Consider the following 19,078-nt stretch of genomic DNA (forward strand, 5'->3'; position numbering starts at 1 on the left):
TAAGCGTGTCTGGAATTACATGAAGACAAAGAAGAATAGGAGCCTACTTCCACTGTAGATCTGTGGTTAGTTCACAGAAAATCTGAGGTTAGTTCTCCTTGATGTTTGAAGCAAACGTTCAAGATTCTTCAAAAACTGATCAAGTGTTCCCAGAAGAACTGATGCTGCTTTGAAGTGAATCTCGCCAACCTTTAATTTGATTTAGATTTCTCTTTTGTTCATTCACTGCATTTTACTGTTAGATGAGAATGAACGATTATCCTTTCAAGCTGGAAATAATTCTTAGGTTTCAGCATCTTTTCACACCTGCCCAAAACATTGCATATGCAGGACAACATCGACTGATGTCACAAACAAGTCTCATGCTATCAGTGCTGCTGCTGCACTTACAATACAGACATGTTTCTGTTGCCACCTTTCATGGTCTTTCCTATTCCAAACCAAGAATCCTCTTTAAAGACATATTTTAATCAACTCTAGTGGCGGGAATATCTAGCAAAAAATGGATTCTGCTTAAAAATGTATTTTAAAAGAGTCCATCGTCTTGTTGCAAACCTTTTGGGCAGGTTCGATATAGTTTCTTTAGGAATCTGTGATGTGAACAGATTGTTGAATTGTAGACTCACATTGAGCGCACACATTGGAATGAAAACATTACAGGTTTAATCTATTTAAGACATTGAATACAAATAGAATTATTAGAACGTCACTGAGACCAAATGAACACAAATTCTTGTCAAGTTTGTCGTCGTTGCTCTACAGAAATTTTGTCAAACAACTTACATGTCTTTTGTGACATGACAGACCTTGATTTTTTGCTTTTGTGCAATAAACCTCAGCCCGATGTGATTGTTTCTGGGCACGGGTAACAGGTTGGCATGGATTACACTGTCTCAGTATTTTTTAAAAGCCACCTGAGGCTACCTGAATGCAACAACCCAGTCAAGAGTGGCTAAGAGACTGTGCTTAGTGTTTTAGGATAATGAGCTGATGGCACTAAGGCGTGCAGGATGATTTCCAGGGAGCTGGAAACCACAAAAGCAGGACACACACAGAGAAACAAGCCAAAGTACAGACTGGCATGCATGAGGGGGAAAAAAAATGGAAAAAAGGAAGGCAATTAATAATGCCTATAAGACCTTACAAAATATGCTTGAACACAACCATAGATATTATGACAACAAGAAAAAAGAACAAATTGTGTTTATCTGAAACAATTTATCTAAAAATATATGATTAAATTCCACAAAAAGCACTTGTTTAGCCATTTTGAAGGAAAACACTGCTTACACAGTGACTTGTGAGTGGCTCAAGGGTTTTTGTTGTACAGGTAAGAGATGCTTCTTTAAATGGTGCTGTTATAAAGGCAGCAATGAAAGCCTCTTATTTTGCTTGAAAATGTCCCAAGGCTGCAAATATGGGATGCTTATAGTCAAATGCAGCAGAGGCACATGCTGCACTTCCACCTGTAGCTTCAAGCCTCTATCTGTAGCTCAGTGAGATCTCTAGTAGTAGCAGGATCATTTCCCCCTTTCATGGACAAACACACAACAGTTTTATATATATAACGTGTGCTGAATCTGTTCAATTCTTAACAGGAACTGTACTAAGTTCAAGTTACTTGTATCACATTGATATATCTTTTTCTTGCCACACTTTGCATTGGAATTGGTTGGTCCGGGACCAGTCACAGATTATGTTTCACCCCTGTGGTGAAATGACACGAAAAAAATCCTCAAATCCTGAAATTTTTCATGCAGCGAGCTCAAGGGCGTTTGCAACTTATGCTGCTGCTGAAATGCAGACAGTACAGGGGCCTTTTTCACTTTATCCAAAGGTACCTAGTGTAGTTTATTTCATTGTTTCTGGACTTGAAAGGTTTGCCTTCGTCTCTGTGGGTGCAGATTTCATCAGACACTTTTATAAAGTTCATGCAATACCTGGTTTCTTTTATCCTCCCAAACTTTTGCTTTTTCTATTACTTTGTCATTGTTTTAGTTTACTGAAATATTTTGACTTCTGGTTTTAACAAAACATGTGGGTAAATAAAATCCATCATTAAACTAAATACTTGTTTTTTTCCCTTTTGACATACTTGTTTGTTTCAGCTTTTTGCCCATTTTGGGAGTATTCAGTTTGTTCATGACCCGGTCAGCTAGATAGCAATGACCCCAGAGCTAAAAAAACAAAGAATATTTTAATTACTGGTACACCCAATAAAAAACAATAGATGACATGACCAAACACTCCATTCATCTTATTCCTTTCTCACTCAATTTATGTTTGCCTAAGCCCAGATGCAGCTAATGCGAGGTTTGCTAGAAAGGAAGTGTCTGTAAAAGTAACTAGAAAGTTAACTTATTATTTTAAAAAGCAATGTGTTTAATGTTTGATACCTAAACTACATAAACTGTTAAACATTGTAATAAATAATGTGCAATACATGTCATGGGTGCGGTAACTGCATGTGTGGGCCTGTGGTCTCCAAGAAAACAGATTTTTATTTAAACATTAGTCTTTTTTATTGTCAACAGAGTAAAATGTAAATGCATAAAGTCTACACCAAAGTCTTCATGGTTTTTATTTTTGGTAATAAAAAACCCCACTTTATGGACTCCTTTGGAGGGCTTTCTTTAATCCAGCGCTTTCTCCTTGAACTTCTCCAGAATTTGAACCAGGGACAAATTCAGCAAATCCAAGAGACCCGTTCCTGACCTTTTGATTTAAGAGCCTTCATTTTTTGTCTGAATACAAAAACTTTATCACTAGTTTTTTTTGACCCATTTTTCTGAAAGGGGCAGTCAAAAAGACTAAACAATATTTAACTAAACCCATCTTCACAGCATGTTATTACAGACATTTTTATTGATAACATTGATGAAGAAGTACTACAGAACATGAAAAATCTTTTCAAACTGTCAAGAGAAAGATAAGCTTTACCCTGTCCTCTAAAGGGTTCTTCAAACAGAAAAACAATATATATTTATTTTTTAATCTTGTTATAAAAACATTATGTTGGGTGAAAAGCATTTTATTCATAGAATAACCCTAATCTTTTATGAATAAGTAAATCACTTGTAATTACCATCTGTGCAACAGTAGATTGTTAAAAAACCTAATCAATATTATGACTATATTCTGTAAAAAATAACAAGTACAGGCAATTTTAGTCATTTTTGGACAAACAAATTTGTTTATGACGATGATTTTCCAAAAGGCTTATTTCACAAAAAATGTTTATCACCTTAAACAATTGAGGACCTTGACTTTCACTGAAGCTGGAACAAGTAGAAGCCTCTGATGTGACAGAGGAATGGTTGTTACAGCCTGCTGAAGTTCATCCTGACATTTTTATCAAGTTTTTCCAAAATGTGTTTAACTGTTGTGCATTTTATATAAGGTTAACCTCCCTGCTGTACAAACACTCATGTAGTTTGCTGCATTGTTTTACTGCAACAATACTGGTGTATTAGGTAGTTTATTGTCATTCAAATGATACCGTGTTTGGTTAGCTTGTGTGTCAGTGCTAGGTTCTCTGTTCGTTTACTTGCTGAAATTATTGCTTGGGGTTTCATTATTCTTCCTCCTGGCTCTTTGATTTGGCGTGGTCTGGCCTTCACCACCATCAGCGTCTGGGCTCTGGGGTCTCTTCACTTGGTCTGAGCTCATCACAATCAAAAAAGATAAAGATTTATAAGTGAAACATGTGCAGTCAGAAGTCTTTGGTGCTCAGGTCTGAGCTCATCACAATCAAGCAAGATGTCTCCAGGCCTGAGCACCAAAGACTTCTGACTGCACATGTTTCACTTATAAATCTTTTCACTACTAAAGCTTTTAGTCAAACTCTCAAGACCTCTTTTTATTGAACTGTTTTATGCAAAATCAAAAAAAACAAATTGGTATTCTAGGACATGGTTTCTTAGTTGTGAGTGGGAATATTGCTGTCTGGACTTCCCATCATCCCTTTGTTTACACTCTCACCTGCTATCTTCCAGCCCCCCACATCCCCAACCTAACATCAGAGGTGCAACAAAAATGGCAAGCAATGTCTTAAGAATCCAGCTGTACAGTTTTGATCCATATACCAGCTCCGACGAGCTTTCAGGTTTTTTTTCTTTGTACCGTTATTTAGAGTGTCGTTCAATGTAACATTACTTAAATATTGTATTTCAAATACTACACTATTACTCTTTAAATTAAAGTTTAAAACTATTTTGTTCAATTTTCCCACTGTTTGTAAAAGAACAATGTTGAACATGTAATTAATGCTATTAATATTGTTTTAACATTTATTATTTTGAAACGATGTTGTCGAAATTGTTTACTGTTTTTCGTTTCACTGTCTTTGTTGTATGACATTAAGTGTCTAAAATGAGGCCTAATAAACATTTGAATTGCTTTGTCTTATGTTTAGTACCATAACCATTGCTGTTTGACAGAAAACATCCTTTTTAAAACATAAAAACAGTCACCCAGAATTGTAGATGCGCTATTGCTTTGTGGGTTTATTGACGGTGAAAACATCCAAGAGGCACAGCTTGTTATCTCTGACAAAAACACACACTCTTTGCTCATGGTAGGCAAAGTGTTCGTTCGTGGGTGGGGGCATCACTTTGTTCCCTGTTGGCACAAGAGGGGTCGACCGGTGCATGTTTTTTAGCCCATTCACTCGTTCACCTACTACCACCAGTCTTTTAACCCCCCTTTACACACTCACGCACACACCCGGGGTTGCAAGAGTTCAGAGCAGGGTACACAAGGACCCCTCTGAACTCCACAAGTTTGGCTCCTTGCCAACAAATATCTCACTGTAGTTGGACAGCTCATAACAGAGCAGAACCTCTATGCCCTCCTGAGAATGTCCACACACACATCTATACACTGCTGAAAAACACAAGTTAATATACTGCCGTATTTTCCAAAACAACCTAGGTTAGCCCAGCCCAAAAGTACTAAACAACATTTTAAATCCTTCTTTTGATCAAGCTGCATGACCTCAGGGCTGCCTTTCTTTGTGCCAGCAACACACATCGTCAGCACACCCTGTGCCCTGGCATCAAAGTCAGACAGATGTTGTAACAGCCAGAGTGAGTGATGACTCTGTTCCAACCACACTTTGCCTGGTAAACGTGAGTGAAGATCGTAGTAAAACAGGCACAAGGAAAAAAATAAGAGGTGAAAATGTCTGGGAATGATGTTGGATCCCAAGGCAAGAACGCATAGAAAAGCCGCCCACATGCTGAAGCAAGAATGCGTGTGCTCGTGTGTGACATGGGACACATACAGTACAACCTCACACTCGATGAACTTAAAAAATAAAAGATAATATTCCAGTTTTCTTTATCTTATCAGAGTGCATTTAGAGTTAGACAAATGTCCAAACATTATCATCACACATCACATCAATAAGTAAGTAAATAAATAAAAACAAAATCATCATTACTTTTAACTTAAAAAAAGAAAAACTGCTCTGACTTCTCTGTTAAACCATACTGCAGGGTTGCAGTGTGGAATCAGGTCTACCCAAACATTTATAAAGACAGATTGTTCAAATTAAAAAAAGGATTTTACATTAAAGACCAACTCAATGCATGTCTGAGTATTTTTTCTAAATATAAAAGTCTGTTTTGAAGAAAGAGTGACATATAACATTTAAGCTATGTGACTGGAACTTCTTTTTTAGGTGTGCATTATCACTGTGCATTATCACTTTTTAATGCAGACCCAGCAGCCAATCAGAATCGAGTACTCCCCCGGATCATGGTATGCGCTTTTATAAAGTAAAGAAAAGGCATCTTAAACTTTTTCATTTTTATGGTTGGTTTGAGAATTACTTTAAACCCATTTTTAAATCAGTTTTAAATTATCTTAACTAATGTTGATTATTTTTTACACACATTGACGCACTGAGAAAGAAAATGACTTCAGCCAATCTTTCAACAAGCTTCAACCAGATTCACCCTTCACAGCTGTTCAGTTTTGGCTTATCCTGGCTCATTTGAGAGAAGTCACCAGTTCATGATCCACACAACAGCTCTGTTAAACTTATTTTATGTGTGTTTTCAAAGGAGAAATGTGGAAAATCAATGCCGGCAGAGACTTGAAAAAATGATTTTCCATTTTATGCTGACTATTCAACAGGTGTTTTTTTCTACTTCAAAGTGGCTAAAATTTAAAAGTTTTTAATTTAAAACAACTTTCTTTAATGCCAGTTTGTTGTTATTTTTTAAAAAAAAATAGACAATTCTTCTTTTAAACAGTTTTCTTTTTTTTAATAAAAAAAAAGTGCCAATAAAAAAGAAAGCCAAAGGGATCTTAAAGTACAAAAAAAAATGATTTTTTTAGTTCCACAACACTTGCTAAATTTTAAGTGGGAAGCAGAGCATTGAGCAGTGAGATTACTTCTGTTCCACCATTAAACAAAAGCTGTTTATACTCGCAGACTGAGAAATTGAGGTAATGGAAAACCAAGCAATATAAAGTCTTGGAATACTCTTTCTTTTTCCACGGATCAAGGCTGGAAATGTGCTTGAAAGCAGCTGGATGAAAACAGACATTTTGGTAGATTGTTAGAAAGCCTTTTTTGTTGTTATGCATGAATTCCAAGTAAACAGATAAAATGAAATCACTTACAAGGAACAGAATTACTACAACCAACTATTTTACCAATGTGGTTGACCAATCTCTGCGTGGTTGTAGCAGTGTAATTGTGACCTTTGTAAGTTTTTCTTTTTTTTGCTTGTTTGCATAATTAGTTTCTAAGAAACAATTATCATATTTCACAAATAGTCAATGACATTTTGTTTTAATCTGCCGACTCTAAACAAGCAAAAACAAGATATGTAGGGCTGCACGATATGAAGAAAACTCGTGATATGCGATATTAGTAATTAATATTGCGATAACGATATAATTTGCGGTATATAAACAATTAGCAAAACAACCAAAAATATTATTCCAATTCCATTACAACAGCTTAAAAATTATACTACAAATGACCCTTGTTGACATAGGAGGCGAACATACAACATAATAGGGCGCCATCCGATTAGTTAACAACGTGAAGGGGTCCATCTGATTGGTCAAATGCAGAAAGGGATTCTTTCAATCCATTAAACACTTCAAGCTGCCATAAGATTGTTTGGCCACATCTAAGGTAACCATTTATTGCAAATTTGCTGTCTTTCGCGATATGCATATTGCACAGCTTGATATTGCGATAACGATAAATTTGCGGTATATTGTGCAGGCCTAAAGATATGATATTTAAATATCATACCGTATGTTTATAATTGAAGCTGTGTGTGGAAAGGTAGAAATTAAAGCAAGCAAGAAAAAAAAACAATAATTTGATGAAAGTTAGTAATTGCAGACTGGATGCTTTATGGATCCATTACAGTGGAACTGTAAATAATCGGTGAGGGGTGTTAATGTAGAATAGCCTCCTCTGTTAATCTGTATATATTTGATGACTAAAAATATAAAATAGTTACTCAGATAATGATTTGAAAACTGTTAACAAAATGCTTTTAGTTAAAAAAAATCACAAAGCCAAAGAGTAAAAATAAAAAAAAACTCAGAAGATTAGATTTCTTAGATTTCTGCTCGATTGTTTTTCCTCACACCCCCATCTGTCATATGTGTTTAGTATTTGCAAAACTCCTTTTTACCAGAGATTTCTTCACAACCTGTTTCCTGCATGCTCTAAAAGAACAAACACATTTCTCCTCGATGTGGGTGTTAAGTTTGATTTACCAAATTGTCTCAACATGCTTGTTTTGATGGTTGAAATCCCAATTTCCATGTCCTCCTCCGCGTGTTTACTAGTACATTGAGCCGCACAGTTCTTCTCCTCGTGAAATCTGATGCTGTTACTGTACGCTCAGGAATGTTTTTCACCCGGTGAGAGAAGGCTGTTTTCACATCTCTTCCCTTCTACTCCATGTGCTCAATCATTCTTTATGAATGAGACGTAACACATGCCACATGTCATGCAAAAACAGAGCCTATAAGCTTTTCCTGGAAGTGAGCGTAATTGCTCTTCTCTGTAACAACGTGGTCTGGTTAATGTTGTAACAGTTGTTAAACGGGTGCAGAACTATCTGTCACACTGATCCAGTATGGAGGTGTAAAGCTTTTGGCCTTGACATTGTTTATTGTGATGCATATTCTATTGAATACACTCAAACTGAAGACAATACTTTATACACACTAAGAAGGCAAACAATAGAGTTTAGTACTCCTTCCCCTGATGGAGATGAAGGCTTTCTGTAGCTACAGTGCATTCATGTGAACAAGATATCCATAACAATGATCCCCAGATCCATCCACTCATTTATTTTCTAATCCCACTTAACCCCTCTGGGTGTCACAGTGTTGGTGGAGCCTATCCCAGCTACTGTTGGGGAAAGGCAGGGTGCACAGTTCAGCAGTCTGTCACATCCATCCATCCATCCATCCATCCACCTTTTTTTTCTCTTGGTCACATGGGTTGCTGGGGCCTATCCCAGCTGCATCAGAGCAAAGGCAGCACTGATGGATCCTAATCTTTATTATTATCTTTATTATTATTATTTATTTAGATAAAGTGGTCACACAATTTGACCTTAAGAACTCAAGCCACTGAGCCACAGACACACGAGTTCTGGTTGCTCAACAGTTTGGAGCCTCCATCTGCACACTGCTTGTTTCCTAATACTGAAGAATGTGAGAGGTTGGAAATGAAGTCTGGCTGCTTCAGCTCTTGGATCTGGACTTCAGTTATGTTGTTATAATTTATGCACGCTGTGATTTCACATCGATAAATTGTCTTCCCCTAAAACATCTGGATTGAGGCATATGTTACACCATAAACTGTATAGTAAAACCTTCAGATTTAATAGTGCTTTCTCAGAAATTACCCATCTGGAGTGAACCAATGTCTGGTAACTCAAAACTCAAGTTTTTTCGTCTTCTCAACTTTTCAAAGGCTTAAAAATTATTATGACTTTATGCATCTTTCTATATTATCAAAAGGCATACCTATTGTAACATTTTTAGGAAAGAGTACATTCTGTTTTTGTTTTCTCTTTATACAGACCTACAAACTTCAACTTCCCACATTTATTCAAACCACCTAAGAATGTATTTGTTTCTTGGTTCTTAAGTTTTCCAAGAACTCAACAACAAAGAATGTGAAAATAAGGCTTGGGATGGGCTGAGTGTCAGACTGCTCTTAGTTTACATTCCCAAAGCCAAAATAAAAGAATGACCACAGATGAAAGCACAAGATTGTCATGAGTGTAAAATTTCATCAGAATCAGGACACATTAACCCGGATTCAGAATAGTACACCATATCAGCCTTATGCATAACTGTCAACATCCCCTCAAAATGTTTTGTTCTCATATGAGAACAAAACAGGATTGTTTGACCCCCGAAGATGAAGATTGGTGGCCCACGCACCGGTAAACATCCAGGGAAGTGACATTGACAAAGTCGACAGTTTCAAGTAATTGGGTGTTCACCTCAATAACAAACTGGACGGGTCCCACAACACTGATGACCTGTACAGGAAGAGTCAAAGTTTAATCAAAGTTGAATGGAGAATGAGGTCCCTTGGAGTCTGCAGATCCCTGCTCAGCACTTCCCTTGATTCTGTGGTAGCTGCTTTTCTATACGCTGTTATCTGCTGGGCAGTGAGCAGTTAGTTGGTTAGTTGGTCAGGAGGGCCAGCTCTGTCCTGGGCTGCTTGCTAGATTCTGTGGAGGAGCTGGGTGAGAGGAGGATGTTGACCAAGCTCAGACCCATCATGGACAACAGCTTTCACCCACTGCAGCTAACTGTGAAGGGACTGAGGGGTTCTTTCAGCAACAGACTCGGACACCCACAGTGTAGGAACAAGCGTTATTGCAGGTCATTCATTCAGACTGCACAACTCCTCTGTATAAACAGGTCATCAAAATTTTGCAACAAATTGTCTACCTGTTTGTTTGATCTGATATTTGGTGAGCTTTAATTGTACTTGTTACTTTTTTCTTTGAGCTATCATGATGAGTGAATTTCTCCATTTGAGATAAATAAAGTGCAATTCAATTCCAACCACACACATATTTGCTGAGCACTTCATGAAGAATAGCATGAATAACTGTGATTCATTTGTGCCTTTGCTTTCTGGAAATCTTTTGGTTCTTGTAAATGTTGAAAGGATTCATGTCAGGTTCTGATGTGAGTGCTGGAAACTTAGTTCTTGCAGATTTGACTTTGAAATATTGGCAATTTTGTGTTGTAAACACAATCACACAGAAGGATCGACATCAAATTTGGTCATAATAATCTAGTTTGATGCTGGTGGATCATTTTAAAAAGCATTTACAGACAGCTTGTTGACACAAAGAAATGTCTCTGGATGTGGTTTAGAGCAGGTTTTAGCCCCGTAATCGGAAAGGGGGAGCTGCAGGCCATGCTCACATTTAAATGTTAAAGTAGAACTGCTCCTTTAGAAGCAGCAATTTCAGCAATTTGGTAAAACTCAGAGAATCCTGGTATCAGCTGCTTTTTTGCCTTTACTCCCAACATGATGATGCATTTGCTGCTGCCCGTAACGACGAGTGGGAAGACCGTGTTGACTTTCTGGGAGATGAGATACTGAAACTGCTCTCACTTGTACTTCTTTCTAGTAGCACACAATGATAAGATTATTTACAGAAAGTTCAATATGAAGATGCTAACGAAGTTAATGTCACTCCTTTGTTAAGCTTTTGTTTAGGTGAGTGAACACCTAAAAGGGAGTGATCAAAAAGTGAATGCTAGCAGTCCATTGGCTTTGTTTTTCAACCCTTCCGCAAGACTACTGTGACCACTGAGCACCCACGAGGCCACAGCAGAGAAGGTTCAAAGTGCTTGCTGTGCATCTCTGCATCTTTAGGGTTTACTGTTGGCAATTGGCCACAGATGTAAGTTCTAGAGTCGCAATGATCTGCTTTCGCAGGATGTCATAACTCTTTTTCTGTAAGTCTACCTTAGAAGCTGTTCTGGGATTGGATTGCTCATTCTCATGGTCTATTGTGAACGTTTGACACTTTTATTTCGTTTTTTTGGTAAAAATTAAAAAGAATAATATAGTTTTGACCAATTTAAATTTTCAGGCAAAATAGCTGAGATATATTTTTTTATAGTCTTTTTTTTATACCGTGGAATTATTGTGGGTTGAAGACATCTTCAAGGTTAATACTGTGAAATATAAAGAGGCACGCCACAGAGGGACTTTTCCTCATCTCCAACTAAAACATTTTTTGTCTGACAGACAAAAATATTTTTCCTAAATTGTCTTTGCGGGGCTGCTCCTTAAACAAACTTGTTTTCTGCAGCTTCCTTTGAGTGCCCATCGGCAGGCAAGCTGACAGGACAGCAGTTCATGATGACATTCTCCCTCAGCTTACGTCGATAATGATAAGATAACAGCAGCAGGGCGATGAGTTGACGGGTTGATGGGGCCATGGGGGTGCACTGTATCTAAGGGTCACTATTATGACAAATTTTCCTGTGGAGCTTGGGTCAGAGTGTTCCTGCTTATGCCATTTCAACAACTCAATGTGGGCTTGATAGCCATGATTTAAAAGTCATAATATCAAAGGATTGAGAATCAATTTACCATCCTGATCTGTGTGTCAAGCTTTGTTAAAAGGGTCAAACTGTGAAAAATAACAATATGCAATATTTTATAGTAAACATTTGCCCAGTCAAATTCTACTGCACTCAATGCACTCGCTAGTGGCCTCTATGCGGGCAAGCATACCTGTTAACCTATTGGATTGGTGTATGCAGGACAGAGTTCAGCATGTACAGTAGGCCTACCTTTACAGGACTCTAATATCATGCAGTCTTATTGGTCACTTGTTTCTTACTGTGTGTTTGAACATTAAAAAAAAGAAAACATTATAGAAAATCTGGAAACAACAAAGTTGGCCTCAGTAGGGGTTATGATCCACTAACTCATTGAAACCACAGCCATCCTGAAAACATCTGCGCCTTCAGGAAATCCTACAGTCGTCCTCATCAGCTGTTCCCAGTACACATTATACAAAACAAAAGACACAAGACAAAAAACACACAGAATACAATGTAAAAAAAAAAGGTTCTCATGGTTTTGTGGAAATTTTATACAAAAAATAACAATGAGTGAGTTTCTGCCTGTCTGAATGATTTAGAAGATCATAAAATAGTTTGGATAAATGAGGCTGCGCTCAGATGTCCCTTTTGCACTAGTTTCAGTTCATACAGGCCACATTCAAATGATTTGCCCGTGCATGAGTGTTTACATTTTTAACAGTATTCTGACTTTCTTGGAATTGTGATGACTTGAGGTGTGGTTGTGTTTTATAATATACTTTGCACTGCTTTCCCAGGACATTCTGTTCTCTCACTCCATAGATCTCTTTCAGCAGTATGCAGTCAATTACCTCTATATGCTGGATCATTAGCAGCGGCCCACCTCAGCCACCTCTGCCTTAACAGCTCCTCATCAAAGTTAACGATACAGTAAATCACACTAATGCAGCTTTATTTTCATCATTTCCATTAAGCGTTTGCTGAACTCTCTGGCTCCAGTTCAGCTTGCTTACTGTCTAATGCAACTTCAAAAGAAAGCTTTCCTTGTGACTTCAGATCCACTCTGGTCCTTTTATTATTATTTTGTGCTAAAATTGAGGGAGGTGCTCGCCCCCAATCAGGGGAATCCTGACCCAGATTTTGAGCTTGCTTTCCCCTGTGCGGTGCTGAATACAAGCAGGAAGCAATGCAACCCCAGTCCACAGGAGGAGGTCAGTGAGTTCAGGGAAATTTCCTTTCTTGCACCTCAAACCCTTTACACAGGGATGACCCACTTTCCTGGCAGATCCAATAATATGTTGTTGCTCATGATAAAACATATATAATCAACAAAAATGTTGTAAGTACAAAGACCATTCACGTTTCTAAAGGAATTAGAAAAGCTGTAATTTTTGTTCTGAAAAATGGTGCTGTGTTTTCAAAAGTACAACAGTAATGCCAGAATGTTAAATAGATACTTAACTCTGTTATACTTGGAAACTCTTTGATTTTACAATCCCCAAAAGCCCCAACTAATAAGTGGGTGATGTGATGGGTGGTGATGGGGGTCTCCCAGGATTACTTAACCGTTAACCGTAAATATTTTCAATCTTATTGTAAGGCTGGTCTCTGAGAAAGAGGCTGCTTCACATTCTGGGTCAAAGATGTTATCCGACCGACTAACGTGATGTGACAGTGCAATGTATTTACAGCTACACCATGGGTCCCAGCTAATCACCTCTGTGGCCTCTGTACTATTTTCCAAGTACATCTTGTGCCAATGCAGAGTATGTATTTCTGCTTTCATCTATGAGGGGACATCTATTGCATGCATACATGGCTTTTTTTTCCTGGACCCAAATAGAGTGGCTTCCCACTTTGGACCCAACATGTGAACCCACTGACCCACCAGTCAGCATGGAAATAAAAGACTTAAAGTCATCAGGTTTGCCTGGTATGTACATTGATGACTCCATGGGTGCACGAGGAGCTCAGCTGCCGTCTTAGCTCATTGCTTATCTGAGAGCCTGGCTAAATTACCCTTGCAAATTTCACTGCGGGAAATAGATAAATTGACTCAGACTGTAATCATTAAGATATCTAAAAGATGAAGGCTGAGTAGTCAGGAGGTTACAAATGAAGAAGGGATTATTCAGCAATTATGTTACACTTCCAGCACCAAAACAAAAGCTAAATGAAAATAATCAAAGTACCTGCAATACCAACTTAATGCTGTTTTGCAAAACACATATTTATTGTCTGTATTAACACTGAAACTGATTTCCAACTATCTAAAAACTACATATTTGAGTTGAAATCATGAAATGATGTGTACATTACATTTTGTCTTGTTCTCTGCTTCTTTCATCAATTATCTCAAGGAATTTGCTTCTGTTTAATCTTATCCTCTCCATCCTCTGCAACAGCAACTGTGTCAATGTCTCTTTCACAATTACATATCATGCCTCCCCCCAGAGCTACTCTAGGTGCTCAACATTCTTTTACTAGCATGTTTAGTGCCCGCCCCCTTCTGTAATGTTCCGACCATGTCCGTCTGGTTTTCCTGGCCTGGTTATTCCTGGCCTAACGCATCCTCTCATAAATAATTTATCAATTCTGGTACTTCTAGCTCTGCCTCCCATTTCCTCAGAGTTCAGAATCTCTGAACCAGACAAAATCGCCAGCTTGCATTTGCTTAGCTAAAGTATGAATACCGGAACTACTTCAGAAATGTAGGCTAGAGGGAGAGAGTGTAAACAAAGTGATCTTGGGAAGTCCCTACCACAACTCAGAGGCAAAGTGCTGATGAACTGCTGTCGCTCTGTCCTAAGTCCTAGAAAACGGTTTTGACAATGCTTTCAAAATAGATAAAAAGATTATTGGAGTGGTACTTTAATATATTTTGCGATGCAATTGGTGTTTTTTCATCTCTGGTTTTTCCAGACATGTGTTGTTGTTTTTGTTCATGTTGTGTTTTTCTTTTAATAAATATGTAATGTATTTTGTAAGTCTTTTTTGTAACCTTTTGTGGTCACATGAAAGTTGGTGTTGTATGGTGAAAAGCTAGTGGTCAACCCCTGCCTTCCCTTTGTAGTGTGGTTATAAGTTGGCACCTTGCATGGCAGCATGTCTGAATGTGTGTTGACTGGTTTACTACTGTAAAGCACTTTGGGCCTTAATTAAGGTTATTACATTATTAAATTGTGTATACTTTAAAGGTGTACACCATTTACCACACACCTTGCATGCAAATATGACATTTGATTACCACGGAACAAGCTGTTTAGCTGTGTGATGCATAAAGAGAAGCACTTTAACTTCAAAATTTGAATTTTAGAGATCTTGGCTAACACTTTGCCTTGTATTTCTTCTGCTTTGCACACATCCATGGCCATTGTTTACATTTTCAAAATAAATGAACTGATTAAAGATGGTACAAGGGCTGTATAGTTCAATTTGAACTATACAAACTATACTTTGTTGGAGAACAAAGAAGAAAAAACTGCTTAAGGTTTTAAATGTTGAAAATAACCCTCACAATTTCTTCTATATATATATTTGTTTTACTTCTGTGTTTTCTAGTTTAAAACAGACCTAACTAAGGAGGGGAAGAATTTCAAAAATGCTCCTGACCGAGACAGAATTGATGCTGTCTTTTGCCAAAAAAAGGGGGGGGGGGGTTAACAGAACGAAGAATGCTGCCACAAAAATGCATCTAACCATTGGAAAAATACTGTTCGCATGTGCTCTACATTTCATATGACCCCTAAAAAACGTTGTCCTTGTTTCAAAAACATCTATTTCATCAGTTTGTGGTTTCACTTCTAACACAGAATTGCACCAATAATAGTGGTGGCTACCAATGTCACAAACATTGAGTAAAATAAAAGAAACCTTGAGTCTCATATTGTACTGAAGGTCACAGAGGGGAGTGTTGTGCAATTTTCTACACACAGACAGCATCACAGAAATATGTTTTCTCTAAGACTTGAACACTGGTTGATACCAACCTTTGTGCCTGTTCAATGTGTGGCAGAAGTCTTAAATAAGGGCCATGTCCACTTTATGACTTAAAGAAACTATAAACAAGATCGATGTATACCCATAACTGCTATAGGAGCTGCGGGGAAATCAATGGTGGCTTACTTTTAATTTGAAAAATTTGTCGTTTTGGTTTCCCGACCATCCAATACATTTATTTTTCTAGCAAACTGGAGATTTCCCATGAATTTCAAAGCTGTGGTTTACAACAAAAATATATATTATCAAAGCATCCCAAAAAGGAATTTATCACTGGAAGTAAGCAATTTGTCAGGTGATTTGTTTTTATCTAAAATTAGGAAGCTTTGCATCAACAGCACTTGGTAATATTTGTATTTGTAAACACTGAGTTAAATCTTTGCTTTTCTGAGCTGAAAACACACCTGAAATAATCAACAATGACATTGTTTTATCTGACATTTCCCATTGTTGGAATTATGTAGCTGAAAAGAAATAGTGCTGTACTGAGACTGTGTCAACACAGACTAAATTGCCCTCTCATCTACAGTTGAACTCGTGATCACAGTGGGTATCACTGCTCAGTAACACCGAACCTGCTGCGGTTCTGCCGTCAAGGGCTATGGCACAGAAAAATAGAGAGAGATTGCGGAGGAATAGTCATTTTAAACGATTTTATAGTTGTATTCCTTGAAGTGTATTTGGCAGGCATTTATTGGTAAAAGACTGAAACAAGAATGATACTTGAGGTTCAGATTAGCGCGATTTAGAGGAAGTTCCCATGTCTTAGTCTGGACCACAGCATTTACCGTGTTTACCATGGTGACAGGGTAAAATCAGGGCTATATGCTGCTTGATCATAAAATTATTGTCAAGTGACAGGTATCCGTTTTCTGATGTGAAAAGTGACAAACATTTGTCTGTAAAGTCCATTGGCAGTATAAGAGAACTGGACCAAGTAATTGTGATGTCACCAATAGAAAATGACTTACCTCTGGCTCCAACCAAAGGAAGTCAATTCAGTCGCCACTTTCTCACAATATGGGGGCCGCCATGTTGGAGCCAGACAATATCAGGAACCACCAATTGGTCTGAGTCAGTCTATGTCAAAGTTTTTATGGCAACCACTTTTGCCAGTCATGAGGGAGCTTGTTGGAAGTCCACACTCCCACCACTTGAAAGTGGGCTCAGGAGAATCTGTCAATCAAGCATTTTGAACGTTCGATGTGGGACCCAGTGGAAACCACATACTTGTATCGAGGCATCGGATTGGTCAGTTTATAACTTGAAAAACTTGCACTACAGAAAAAAGCAAAAAACATGTTAAAACCTAGCAATAGAGCAAGATTGGTTAATCTGACAAATATAGTGACTGAGTATTAGCTGTTTGTTTCTCTATAGTCTATAGGATTTTGACTTCCTGAAGCCAACAGATACTTCATATTTGGACCGCGAGGAGGTAGGGGTCACTCTGACCTGTTCTCTTATACATTCAATCATAAAATCTAATCTCAGAAACTAAAATTATCCCTCTCAATGATTACTTTGACCAATTGATTTGACCGGCGTTTGAGAGGACTGGTGTTGGTGGAAGCATCTTTCTTTCTGCAGAGCAAAGAATCAAGGAAGACCCCACAGCCCCCATCTCCTCATCATCTCAGATCTTTCCCCAGTAACACAATGGATCTGCAACATATGAGATGCCACTGTGAAAAGACTTTATATACATCTGGATCATTGCTCTGTCTGATGCACGGCTGGATGAGTTCATAACAAACACTGATCAATTTTTAGATCATATACTATTTGACAGCATGAAAACAAAAAGCCTGAGTAACAACTAACTATAAACTATAAACTATGATGTGGAAGGCACACCCAACCTGAAGATGGTGGACTTATTCCTGCACCTCTATTCTGCCATCCTGGAGACACTTCATACTTCACAGTCTGAACGAAAAACAAAAAAACGATCACAGGTTGACAACTGGTTCAGCCTCAAAGAAACCAACAGAATAAATCTGGCATTTTCAGATTAAAGCTGATATACGAACAAAAAACTTCAAATTGAAACAACGGGTAACAACCTCTGCATTATCAGTTGAACAGGATAGCACACACTCCACTCGCTGAATCCATACTTTATCAGCAGGACGAAAGATATCACACACTGAGATTCAGGGAGGCTCTTCCAGATGAAACTGAAATTGCTCATATAATCTTTTACTCAAAAACACCAGCTGCCTTTTGATTATGAGCATATGGCTGGACGGTGGTTTTCCATGTCTGTCTTTTGTGTAACCTCAACATTTAAAGGATGAAGTTGCTTGACACGTCCATAAAGAAATGCCTTGTTGTCTGGTTTACCTGAGCTTTTTCCCATAAACCCTTTAACCAGAAGGGCAAGGAGAAGGTGAGGAGCAGATTTCCCCTCCAACTGGCTGGTTTACCACTGAACACTTACATTTTTCCTAAATGTTTTTTTTTAATAATCAGCGCAATTAATTGAAAAACATCTGATCAATCTTTAACACGTTTTCCTCATTTCAAACTGGAATCTATCATACCAGTTGGTTCTGTTTTATTTGTTTTTGTTCGTTAATTCGTTAATGAGTGAAAATGTCACTTGGCTGTTGTGTGGGGACACTTGCTGTTAGTCACGTCACAAAGTTTAGGACTGACGCTGGCTGGATGATTGTGGTCCAGAGCTCAGTCGGAAATGACAAGAGTCTTGGCGACAAGCCGTTATCTGTTGTTACATCGTCTTCAAAAGAGGCGAAAATAAGCTTATCAGTCATGTTTCTACTTTCAACAACATCTGTTGTTAAATCGTCTACGTGCAACTCAGTCAGTTGACGCTGGACTGACTGTGTGTGGGTTTTTTTTTTTAAAGAAATTCTATTTTTTTTTCTATTTTTGCAAATTTTGGAATTTTAGGTTTCGAAAGATCCATCTTTTTTCCACTTGTTTCTTTCTTTTTTGTTTCAAGAATTGTATTGATCTTCTCATCAGAGAGTATTTTCCCAGCAATTTGACCACCTCTTCCCAGAAGTGGAGGGGTGGAAGCGCATTCTTTCTGCGTGTTTTCTACACGAATGTAGATCAACATCACTTAAGAAAAAAAGAGAAAGAAAGGAAAAAATCATGTGATGCAGAGCCAAGCCTGCCCTAAATCAGAGTTTGGAGGAAAGGAACACTGTGTGCGTTTGAGTGTGCGTGGGTGGTGTTTTTTCCCTCTTGTTTTTTTGGGAGGGGTTGCGGAGCAAGCGCGGGGGAGGGGGGGGGGGTGTAAATGTGTGCGTTACACCTGGAAACTTTTGCTCGCTCACTCAGTATGCCGAAAAACATGAGTTCAAGGCTGTTCAAATGTCACCTGAGGGACACCGAATGGGCACTTTAACGGGGCATTGGAACACTGGCTCCATGTTCCTCAGCCACACCAGCTCTACAGGGGAAGGGGTGATGGGGGGGTAGAGGTTGGGGTAAAGGCGCCTAAAAATGCACTTTTCCA

Source organism: Oryzias latipes, chromosome 5, assembly GCF_053564925.1.
Source record: "Oryzias latipes strain Hd-rR chromosome 5, Olatipes_Hd-rR_3.1".
NCBI classification, from domain to species: Eukaryota; Metazoa; Chordata; class Actinopteri; order Beloniformes; family Adrianichthyidae; genus Oryzias; species Oryzias latipes.